This window comes from Sinocyclocheilus rhinocerous, unplaced genomic scaffold (assembly GCF_001515625.1).
Source record: "Sinocyclocheilus rhinocerous isolate Xijiao unplaced genomic scaffold, SAMN03320098_v1.1 scaffold402, whole genome shotgun sequence".
Classification (NCBI taxonomy): Eukaryota; Metazoa; Chordata; class Actinopteri; order Cypriniformes; family Cyprinidae; genus Sinocyclocheilus; species Sinocyclocheilus rhinocerous.
This window is the reverse complement of record NW_015626336.1, coordinates 388,280-399,599: the sequence shown is the minus strand read 5'-3', so window position 1 is coordinate 399,599 and position 11,320 is coordinate 388,280. Positions and strand designations below refer to the sequence as shown.

Sequence of the window (11,320 nt, the reverse complement as noted above, 5' to 3'; positions counted from 1 at the left end):
TAATTTTACACTTGTCTAGTACAAATATGTTGCTTTGTTTCATAATTACAGTGTATACATTTTTCTTTATTTACCCTCAAAAAATACATGCCCCGTAGGTGGGGTACATTGTAACATCTGAGGGGCACGTTGTAACATGACCATATGACAGCTTAAAATATTATCTAATAAAAAAATATACAAAACAAACTAAAATATTTTGTCAATAAAATAAAATTCACTTTTTCAAATAAAATAATGGCCTTTTTTTAAGAATGAAAAATAATCAGATTTTTTTGAGTTTGACAATGAACACATTGCAACCATGGTTGGGATGGCCCACATAAATGAGCAAAAATGCTTTACATTTCTTGAAATAATAACTTCTGAACATTAAACATTGACTGTCAGTCTTTATTCACCTGTTCCTCGTGATTTCTCATTAAAATTAAAATAAAACATTTTACTAATTTTACTAATACTAAAAAGTAAATAGTGTAAATTACATTGCTAATGTCATAGAATAGCACATTGTAACGCAGTTACAACCTGCCCCATCTGCGCAACTGGAATTTAAAACCAGTTGGTGTCTTCTGCTAGTTAGCGAAGCATTAAAAAAATCTAAACTGATATATACCAGATTGGAGATTAAAATAATAGCAGATGATGCAATTTCAATTTTTCCTTTCTCTTTGGAGTGTTACGAGCTGTTTGTGAATAGATAAGATCCCTAAAGTTGCAAAGACTAAAGTCTCAAACCCAAAGAGATATTCTTTATAAAAGTTAAGACTGGTCCACGCCCTCCTAAAACGCCTCGTTTAAACACGCCCCCACATGTCTACGTCACGATGTGGGAAGATTTGCATAACGCCGCCCAAATGTTCACGCAAAGAAAGAAGGCATAGTGACGTAGACATGTGGGGGCGTGTTAGAACGAGCCGAATTAGGTAGGCGTGGCTGACTCTTAACTTTTATAAAGAATATATCTTTGGATTTGAGACTTTAGTCTTTGCAACTTTACAGATCTTCTTTATGCACCAAGAGCTTGTAACACTCCAAAGAGAAAGGAAAAATGTTAATTGCATCATATGACCCCTTTAACACATATTTAGACTAAACAGTTATATTCAAGAATAATAGGATATACCTATGATAAAACAGACTTGACATGTACATGTTGTAATGGATCAGTCGTTGTTGTGTTATTTCGTGAAATAGCATTAGGATTTGGTTGTGTGTTCTTGAAATCAAACAATTGTCTTTGTCTTAAGAAAAAAGTAAAACAGTCTCATCTGGTAACTGAATATTCAGCCTGTCTTCATCATGAAATAATGAACCCATCATTACCCCATTCCGGAGAATGTGTGTTGTGTTAGGGTGCTTCAAGACCCAAAGGGGTATGTTTGTTGTGTTCTCTACCTCTGCATGTCTTTATCTCATTAAGCGTGACCAGTATTTAGGATGACGAGAACTGTTAGGCAAGGCAGGACATGTTTATTTATATAGTACGTTTCATACACAATGGTAATTCAGAGTGCTTTACATAAAATGATGTAAAATAATAATAAAAAATAATAATAATCACAACAGTAAAACAAGGAATTTAAAAACGTTTAAAATGATTTAAAAATAGATTTTAAATGAATCAAAACAGTTAAGAATATAAAATGGTTATACATGAAATACAGTGCAACCAGTTCGGACGTAGCACAGTGCTCATTAAATGTGGCTAATGCATAGCACATCTGATCTCTTCTGGAAGATGATTCCAACTGCGGGTGGCATAATAGCTGAAAGCGGACTCCCCTTGTTTTGAGTGAACCCTTGGTATTTCTAACTGACTCGATCCTAATGATCTGAGTGGTCTGTTAGGTTTATATTCAGCGAACATATCTGCAATGTATATATGTCATAGGCCATTGAGTGATTTATAAACCAGTAAAAGTACTTTAAAATCAATCCTAAATGTAACTGGAAGCCAGTGTAAGGACCTGAGGACTGGTGTGATATGCTCAGATTTTCTGGTTCTAGTCAGAATCCTTGCAGCAGCGTTCTGGATGAGCTGCAGCTGTCTAATGGTCTTCTTGGGAAGGCCAGTGAGAAGACCATTACAATAGTCTACCCTGCTGGTAATAAAAGCATGAACAAGTTTCTCTAAGTCTTGACTGGAAACAAAACATCTAATTCTTGCGATGTTTTTGAGATGATAGTATGCTGATTTAGTTACCGCTTTGACGGACTACTGAAACTAAGATGTTTGAGTATCTGAGTTTGGGGTAACAAGATTCTTGACTTGTTTTTAGTTGTTTGACCCTAGAGTCAAGGTATGCATTCGCCTTGAGAAATTCGTGTTTGCTTCCAAATGCAATGACTTAAGTTTTCTCCTTGTTTAACTGAAGAAAGTTTTGACATATCCAACTGTTAATTTCATCAATGCATCAGCATAGGGAGTCAATGCTGTAGTACCATTCCAATAGTCCACCCTGCTGGTGATAAAGGCATGAACAAGTTTCTCCAAGTCTTGACTGGAAACAAAACATCTCATTCTTGCAATGTTTTTGAGATGATAGTGCTGTATGCTGATTTAGTTACTGCTTTGACATGACTACTGAAACTAAGGTCTGTCTCCAGAATCACACCAAGATTCCTGACTTGAATTTTAGTCAAGGAGTCAAGGTATGCATTCACCTTGAGAACTTCATCTTTGTTTCCAAATGCAATGACAGTTTTCTCCTTGTTTAACTGAAATGTTTTTTTTTTTTGGCACATCCAACTGTTAATTTCATCAATGCATTGGCAGAGGGAGTCAATGGGGCTGTAGTCATTTGGCGTTAAGGCTAGGTAAATCTGGGTATCATCAGCATAGCTGTGATATGCAATTTGGTTCTTTCTCATTATTTGACTTAGTGGGAGCATATACAGGCTAAACAAGAGCGGTGCAAGAATTGAGCCTTGTGGGGCTCCGCATGTCATGGACATCCACTTAGACTTATGCTCTCCTATACTCACATAATAACCTCTCCTTTCTAAGTATGACCTGAACCATTTGAGTACCATCCCAGAAAGCCCAACCTAGTTTTCCAGTCTCTCTAGAAGTATGTTATGATCGACAGTGTAAAACACAGCACTGAGGGTTGATGATTTAAGGTGCTGTACTATTTCTTCCAAAATGTTGCTATTGTTGTTTGTATGCGAGTGTTTTTTAAGTTATAAGCTTTGAGAAGTAGATCTGTCTAGCTGTGGCTAGTTCCAGCATGAAGGCTGTCTTTATAGATGCTATAGTGAATTTCAAGTTTCGTCATCTTCCACATCCGCTCAGCTTTTCTGCATTGTCTTTTCATACTCTGTACTGCTGTTGATTTTCTCCAAGGTGATTGTTAGCCATGCCTATATTTTTTAGTTTCATCATAAACTAGGTAAACAGGGACTTGTAATAATATGTTGAACAACTGATAAGTTGGTCAATCACACATCCAGAGTTATATCTTATTGTGGTGCTATAGTACATTTTCTGCAATGGTTGTACTTGTTAGAATGCTTCAAATTGGGTCCAGGCTTGTTATATGAGCATACCATTATTTGTCAAACTAGTCTTAAGTGATATTGTTCACATTTTTTAGAGTTAAACAGGTTAATGAGCTATTTCAGCATCTATACTTGTAATAATGCTTAAAATAATTCCATTAGGGTCTAAGCTACAGCTAAATGATAAAACAAACTTAAGAATGTTGTTGGCAGTTTGTGGGAGTCTGTGAAAGCTGTGTGTGTGAGAGAGAGTTTGAATGAAAAATGTTTTAGGTTAAAGATGTGATTTAACTACAAGCATACCTTAGAAACATAACACTATGTGTTTTCCCCGAACAAACTGGTTGTTCAACAAAAAAAAAAAGTCATAAAGTTTGTTGTGTTTTGAAGAGAAAGTCCGATATGGTATAAAAATTAAGTATTTTTTTTTTATTGATTAATATGATAGAATCACGCTGAATTGATGAGGTTATGTATTTATACTGTTTCATGTACTCGCTGGTTACCGTATACGTATTCAAGAGAAATGTATAAACTCAATTGTTTTAATCAAACTAAAGCTTTTAGTCTGTAATTACAAATATCTTAAAGAGAAAAATCTTTCATACATTCTATTTTCATTTGTCTCAGGACTCTGTTACACAAAAAACACTTGAGTATGGACATGAAACCTACATGAAAGCTAAAAAGATTACATTTTAAACAATTTTTAACAGTAATATTGAACTTTACACATATTATAGTTAAGATCGTAACACATCTGTATCAGTAAGAAAATTATGTTATCCCGAGCCGTCAGACAAATCAGGTGGGGGTGATAAGTTGGACTTACCGATTATTTGATCAAATCTTAGTAATATAAAACTGTATAGACCCGCTTGTTTTTATTTTAATAAAATAAAACATTATAGTGTGAAAATGAATATGGTGCATTTAAACATCATGGTTAATAATACAATTTTTAAAGTGAGAAAGAAAGTCTAATCTGTTGTAAAGATTCTGTGAGACATTCGTAGCGCCTTGTTTAAAAAGTACTTTTGTTGCAAAACCTTATGACAACTGATTTTCAGTCTAATTTAGGTCTAATTCATAAAGAAAACTCTCTGTAAGCACCTTGCATTCATCAGAGGCTCATTTGACTACTTCTAACCCCTGCATTAGAGCATTGTGGTTTTAGGTTTGAAAAATCTACAAAATTTAACTTATTTGATAAAACAAAAGTTACGTCATTGTTTAATCATATACTGCTTTTCATCATCTTGTAGAGATACACAGTGTGATGGTTAAATTTTTATTTGTAAAAGGTTTGTATGAGACCGTAAAAGTTTCAATGTTTAACTGCAAGTGTGTGTGTGTGTGTGTGTGTTTGCATTCACGTGTATGTTTGGGTTTGCATTTTGCATGTATGTTGGTGTTTTGCTGCATATTTGTGTTTGTTTGTGTGTATGCTTGTGTTTGTGTTGCGTGTTAGTGTGTGATTGAGTGTTTGTGTTTGCGTGTATGTTTGTGCTGAGTGTTTGTGTTTATGTGTGTTTGCATGTATGTTTGTGTTTTTGTACATGTTTGTACTTGTGTTGAAACTTGCAAAATCTATGGGTGAATAAAGCAATAACAAATGTAACTAAAAGAATATAAAATGGATATTGCTTTTTGGAAGGTGAATGGGTAACAAGAGTACAACATCACAATGACAATAATAATACAGGGTTACAGATTTCTACATGCACAGTTGGAACATTAGAGAAAGTACAATCAAGACATATCACCAAGTGTTAATCTACTCATTCTGAGTTGTTACTGTAATATATGTCCAGAACTCTTCCCAAGGAGACAACTCATCCTCTTTCACACCATTTACTCTATTAAGCATAGATTTGTAAGAAGCAATTTCTCTCATTGCACTCGCCCAATCTTTCAGTTCTGGGGCTTTCACTGTCTTCCAGTGTCTCAAAATAATCCTACTAGCCATTGTAATACATACCATTATAACAGAAAGTACACGCTTAGAAACATTTGGTAATTGAGACTTTATTCTTTATTTATTGTTTTATCCTCAATTTCATTATTGGTCATGTTACATATTTTATTTAAATTATTTTATACAACCATCAGATTATATGTGTGGTCACACATATTGTGATCTGCTCTCACAAACTGTTTAAAATTGTTTATTTATTATTGACCTTAAAACCAATATCTTTCTCACATCTCCCATACAGAAAGAGAGAGAGCAAAAATGCCTTGCCTTGGAATGCAACCGGACACACGGACCCCAGATGGGGAAACCCCCCGGATGTGGGAACTGACCATAAAAATCTACAAAAACATTCCTCAGGACTTCATTTATGGTTTTGTCATCCTCGGACATGGTCAGACATCTGAACAAACATCATATTTTCCCCCCGGAACTCAAAGGTCACATCTGGATATCTAACAGGTCACGGGGTCAACACGACGTGGGTGGTCGCGATGCGGGTGGTCACAATGTGGGTGGTCGCAGTGTGGGTGGGCTGCGTGGGGGAGGGAAAAGGTCAAAAGGTCAAAGCCATAAATCAAGGGTCATAAATCATTTTTGTCGTTAGGTGAATGGTATAGACTACTAATATCAAATGTCTTTTAAAGCCCAAGGCAACGGTGTCAAAGAACCCAAACTCTGAAATATAAAAGCTACAGTATATCAGCTGTTGTGACTTTTGAAACCATTTTTGTATTGCTAGTTACCTTATCTGTCAACCACAAATTTCTGTAAGGCAGAACGTGATCAGTTTTTCAGTTAATTGGAGCATTAGGACAGTAACAGGAACTGGGCAATTAAATCCATGTGCATTATAAATATTGCTGAACTAATATTTGTAGTGCTAATAAATATTTGTAGTGCTAATAAATAAATAAGTTATTTCTGAGCTCACTAAAGTTGCACAGCTATTCTGATTTTTGACATGTAAATCCTAGTAGATTTTATTCCAGACTTTTTAAATTTAAGTAAATTCAAATTTTGACTTTTTTTTTGTGTCTGTTTGTTATTCCCATGCATCCATCCTGAGATGAATTATTATCATGCAAATCCACGCTGCTCTTACCTTGCACGTCTCATTGCAGAACCTACAACTCCAATTCCATGCTGTGAAAAATGTTAATACAAACAGAAAGCAATGATTTGCATATCTCATAAAGCCATATTTTATTCACAATATAACATAGAAAACATATTAAATATTCAAAGTGCGGAAATGTACCATTTTAAGGAAAAATAAATTACTTTTAAAATTTGATGTCCACAACGTGACTCACAAATTTGGGACAAGGACAACAAAAGACTGGAAAAGTAAATGTTACTAGAAACAGCTGAAGGAACTTTTTGCAGCTAATTTGATTAACTGGCAACAGGTCAGTATGATTGGGTATAAAAGAGTATCTTGGAGAGGCAGAGGTTCACCAAATTCTACAAATTATGGAAAAATTTCAGAATAAATCATTGCATTATCTGTTTTTATTTACATTTTACACAGTGTCTTAACTTTTTTAAGCAATGATGTACACAGTAGCTGGTGAAATTTCTCAACCCCACATGAATTTCACATGGTTTGGAACATTTTTTCATGGTAAAAATGTGTGGAATCCCTGTGATCAAATGTGAACTAAGTATATGTATACTATATATATTATATACTAAAATAAGTATATGTGTATATGATCTGGGGAAGTATCAGCATTTTTTTTTTTGAGACTTCATCCTCATTGTTTGCATGCTCTGTGGTTTTAACTACAGTTTCCTTGAATACAGCTGCCTCATTCTGTTTTCCATACAGTAACTTAAGCTAAAATGATATTCTAACAGCCATTTTTCTCTGCATAACTCTCTGCTTATAAGGAGAACAGATTGTTTTGGCCAGAAAAGAGTTGAGGAGATTGTTGCATCTTGTATGAAGTACTTTATTTGTATGTGTGTTTTACATTAAAGGGGTCATATGATGTTGTTAAAAAGAACATTATTTTGTGTATTTAAATCGCATCATATGACCCCTTTAATTTCTCCACGAGATTCTCTCACAGACAGGCTGCATGAGCCTCAACTGGCGCGACCTTGTTGTTACTGTTGATTATCCATTATCAATTGCCGTTTACACAGAATGTAATAAAATCAGTACCATTCTCTCCGAAATGTCGGTGCTTCTCTAATTAGATGTTTTAATCAGATTAGTTGTCTGGTCGGGTTAAGTAAAATTCTCTTCTTTCACTTGCCCCTTCAAAAAATCATCTTGTCCCAGACAAGCATTAATGTCGAGCTCTGTTACTGAATTCAACCCGCCAAAGTGGCTAGTGGAAGTGACTGTGTTACCCGCCACAGCTGAAATCCACCCGCATTTGGCGGGTGTTAATGTCAAGCCCTGGTTACATTTCTTTAATTAAAGGGGTCATATGATGTTGCTAAAAAGAACATTATTTTGTGTATTTGGTGTAATGAAATGTGTTTATGTGTGTCTGCATTTGTGATCGGAGAAATGACAAACAACAAGCGCTACACTACACTGCTCAAAACTCGCGTTTGAATCATCAGTGGCAAATCCTTCGTTGCACACATCTGAATATTTGGGTTGAACTGTTCTGGAACAGTGTTGTAATTACAACTTGACCACTGATTTCTAGTTGTGTCCTCTTTTGGAAGACCAAACAAAGTAGTTTCGCTTTCACAACGAAACACATGGAGGGCTAGAGTGAGCGGCGGCCGGCGGATTCAACGAAGGAGCGGCCAGCGGGCTTGCAGCAACCACATGTGACGACCCAGGGCTGGACACAATACTACAGCGAGAATAAAAGTTACGCTTTCTTTCTTTGCGTGAACATTTGGGCGGTGTTATGCAAATCTTCGCACATCGTGACGTAGACATGTGGGGGCGTGTTAGAACGAGCCGTTTTAGGTAGGCGTGGTTAACTCTTAACTTTTTTTAAGAATATCTCTTTGGATTTGAGACTTTAGTCTTTGCAACTTTACAGATCTTCTTTATGCACCAAGAGCTTGTAACACTCCAAAGAGAAAGGAAAAATTTTAATCGCATCATATGACCCCTTTAAGTAATTGAAATAGTTACACTACTTATTACATTTTAAATAGGGTAACTTGTAATCTGTCACCTATTACATTTCCAAAGTAACCTTCCCAACACTGGACTTCAGATTAATTAAAATATAGTGCACAGGATGTATGGATCATTCCCATTTATTTTGTATTTATTTTTATTTTTAATTTTGTGGTGCTTTTACATCATTTTGGTGAAGTGTGTCAAGGATGAGACCACCCAAAAACACGTGAAACTGACAGCTTATTTTTCTTCATTCCATGAGATGTTTCCTCATATAAGCAGGTCTGGGACACATTTAAAACCAACGAAACTTCCTGCTAAACCACATTTGGTACAAGAGCAACTTAGAAGGTAAGCAACATCTTTCTCTTTAATGTTATGCTCCATAAACTATATTTTCAATTTGAGCAATTTATGCTTACCCAGTGAATTACTTAGAATCTAAAAAAACAACAACAACACTATGTTTTGTTCTTTGAAGGTTACAAGTTAAGATGACACAATGTAATAAAGAAAAATTCCAATCAAGTAGGCATTATAATGGTTTTCTATTGTAATAAGTTAATAAGTAAATGTAAATATTCTAGAATGACATTGGTGTTTATAATAATGTGTGACGCTCTAATAATGCTCTCTGCTTACAGAAGAAGGACTCCTATCCTACATTCTGGTTTTTATCTCTGACTTCATTATGAGACTTTCTTTGGTTTCACAACATCTGCTGGTGTTCATATCAGTCCTGTCACTCAGTATGGCTGTGTTCCTGTTTGATATTTAGTGTTTGTAAAAAAAAAAAAAAAATCTGAATTTTTCTTTACTGACTTTAATTATCTCTCTTTCTCTTTAACAGCCAGGGCACAAACAACAATTGCACAAACAACATTTCCATTATTAACACCTGCGACAACACCTGCAATAATAATACCAACAACAACATCTGCACCGACAACAACATCTGCAACAACAACATCTGCACTGACAACAACACCTCTAACAACAACAATATTTGCTTCAACAACATCTGCTCCATCAACAACACCTGCAACAACAACATCTGCACCGACAACAACATCTGCAACAACAACATCTGCACTGACAACAGCACCTGCAACAACATCTGCACGGTCAACAACACCTGCAACAACAACATCTGCACTGACAACAGCACCTGCAACAACACCTGCAACAACAACAACATCTGCACTGACAACAACACCTGCAACAACAACATCTGCACCAACAACAACACCTCTAAAAACAACAGTAACATCTGCACCGACAACAACATCTGCAACAGCAACAACAACAACATCTGCACCGACAACAACATCTGCAACATCAACAACACCTGCAACAACAACAACATCTGCACCAACAACATCTGCACTGACAACAACACCTCTAACAACAACAGTAGCATCTGCAACATCGACAACAACATCTGCAACAACAACACTAGCAGGTAATTATGGACCTTTGAATTAGAACCAGATCTTTGGTGTGAATTGAACAAACTCAAGAAAAACCTCTGCCACATTTTTTATGTATCATAGAAATGTTTTATAATTTCATGTCAGCACGAAACAGACATTTCAATAGTAGGCTACCTATAAAGAATGTAGGCTATGAGGCAGAGTTACTCATTGCGCGGCTGGCCAAGCTTTAATTTGTGGCTCGCATGGCAGATGGCAGTAAATAATGCGATGACATGATCAAAACAGATATTTAATAAAAACATTAAAAACAAGCAGGCCATTAAAAAAAACTCACACAGTGTCTACACCGGACGCGAGCGTCGTGGTGCGACGCGACAAAATACAAAAGAACCCATTATATAATTATGGCCCTATGATTTCTGCGATGCGGAAAACACGGACGGACCGAATCCATCCAGTCATAAAAACAGAATTTACTGTATAACGCGGAATGTCACGGAAGTTTGGGTGAATAAATCAAAAGTAGGTCATTACACTTAAATCAAATCGTAATATTGACTGGTATCTTTAAATATTAAGCGGCAAAAATACCATTTAAATATGAATCCTGCGTGTCTTTATGAATGAATGGCACAGACCCACGGTTTCGTTTACTACACACATACTGAAGCGCGCAGTGTTTTCAGCGTCTGCTGTCTCGCTAAATGAGAACATAAATACATGAACAACAGTCAGTGTTTGCTCTATTACAAATAATTTATATTTAAAAAATACCAAAAACAGCAGAATTACAAGATGGAAATATAGACTAGAAAGATATTTAAACTTGCTCTGCCCTTACGTTCCATGTAGTTACAGGGTAAATACAACATTTGCGGGCTGTAAATTAAAGTGGTGCTTTGTTCCCCCCTTGTTCCATGTAGTTACAGGATAAGTGGCTACAACAAATTGCTCTGAAACAATTGTTTATACATTAGGTCATACATACATACATTATATATCAGGTAATATATCAATAAACATGGTGACTGTTTTATTTAATTCAAATATTGTTTGAAATGTACTATAGGCCTACTGCTGGGTTAAATAACCCCAAAATGGGTTTTTTAAATTAAAATAACACACAATATGACAACATAACAACACAGGCAACAGATAATAAAAGATAAACATTTATTACACCAGTTCAGAAAAAAGCAAAGCAACTCCATACTTATACAGTTGCAAAAGAATTTGGTTTAACAGTATAATCCGTATAAATATGGATTTGCTTTGCTTTTTTTCTGAACTGGTGTAATA

The 11,320-nt window shown here is 35.6% G+C and overlaps 1 pseudogene; it reads left to right on the top strand.

The window, feature by feature from the left end:
* The first annotated feature begins 9,276 nt into the window (after positions 1–9,276).
* The window catches only part of LOC107711362 (uncharacterized), a 46,470-nt pseudogene continuing 44,426 nt past the window's right edge, over positions 9,277–11,320 (top strand).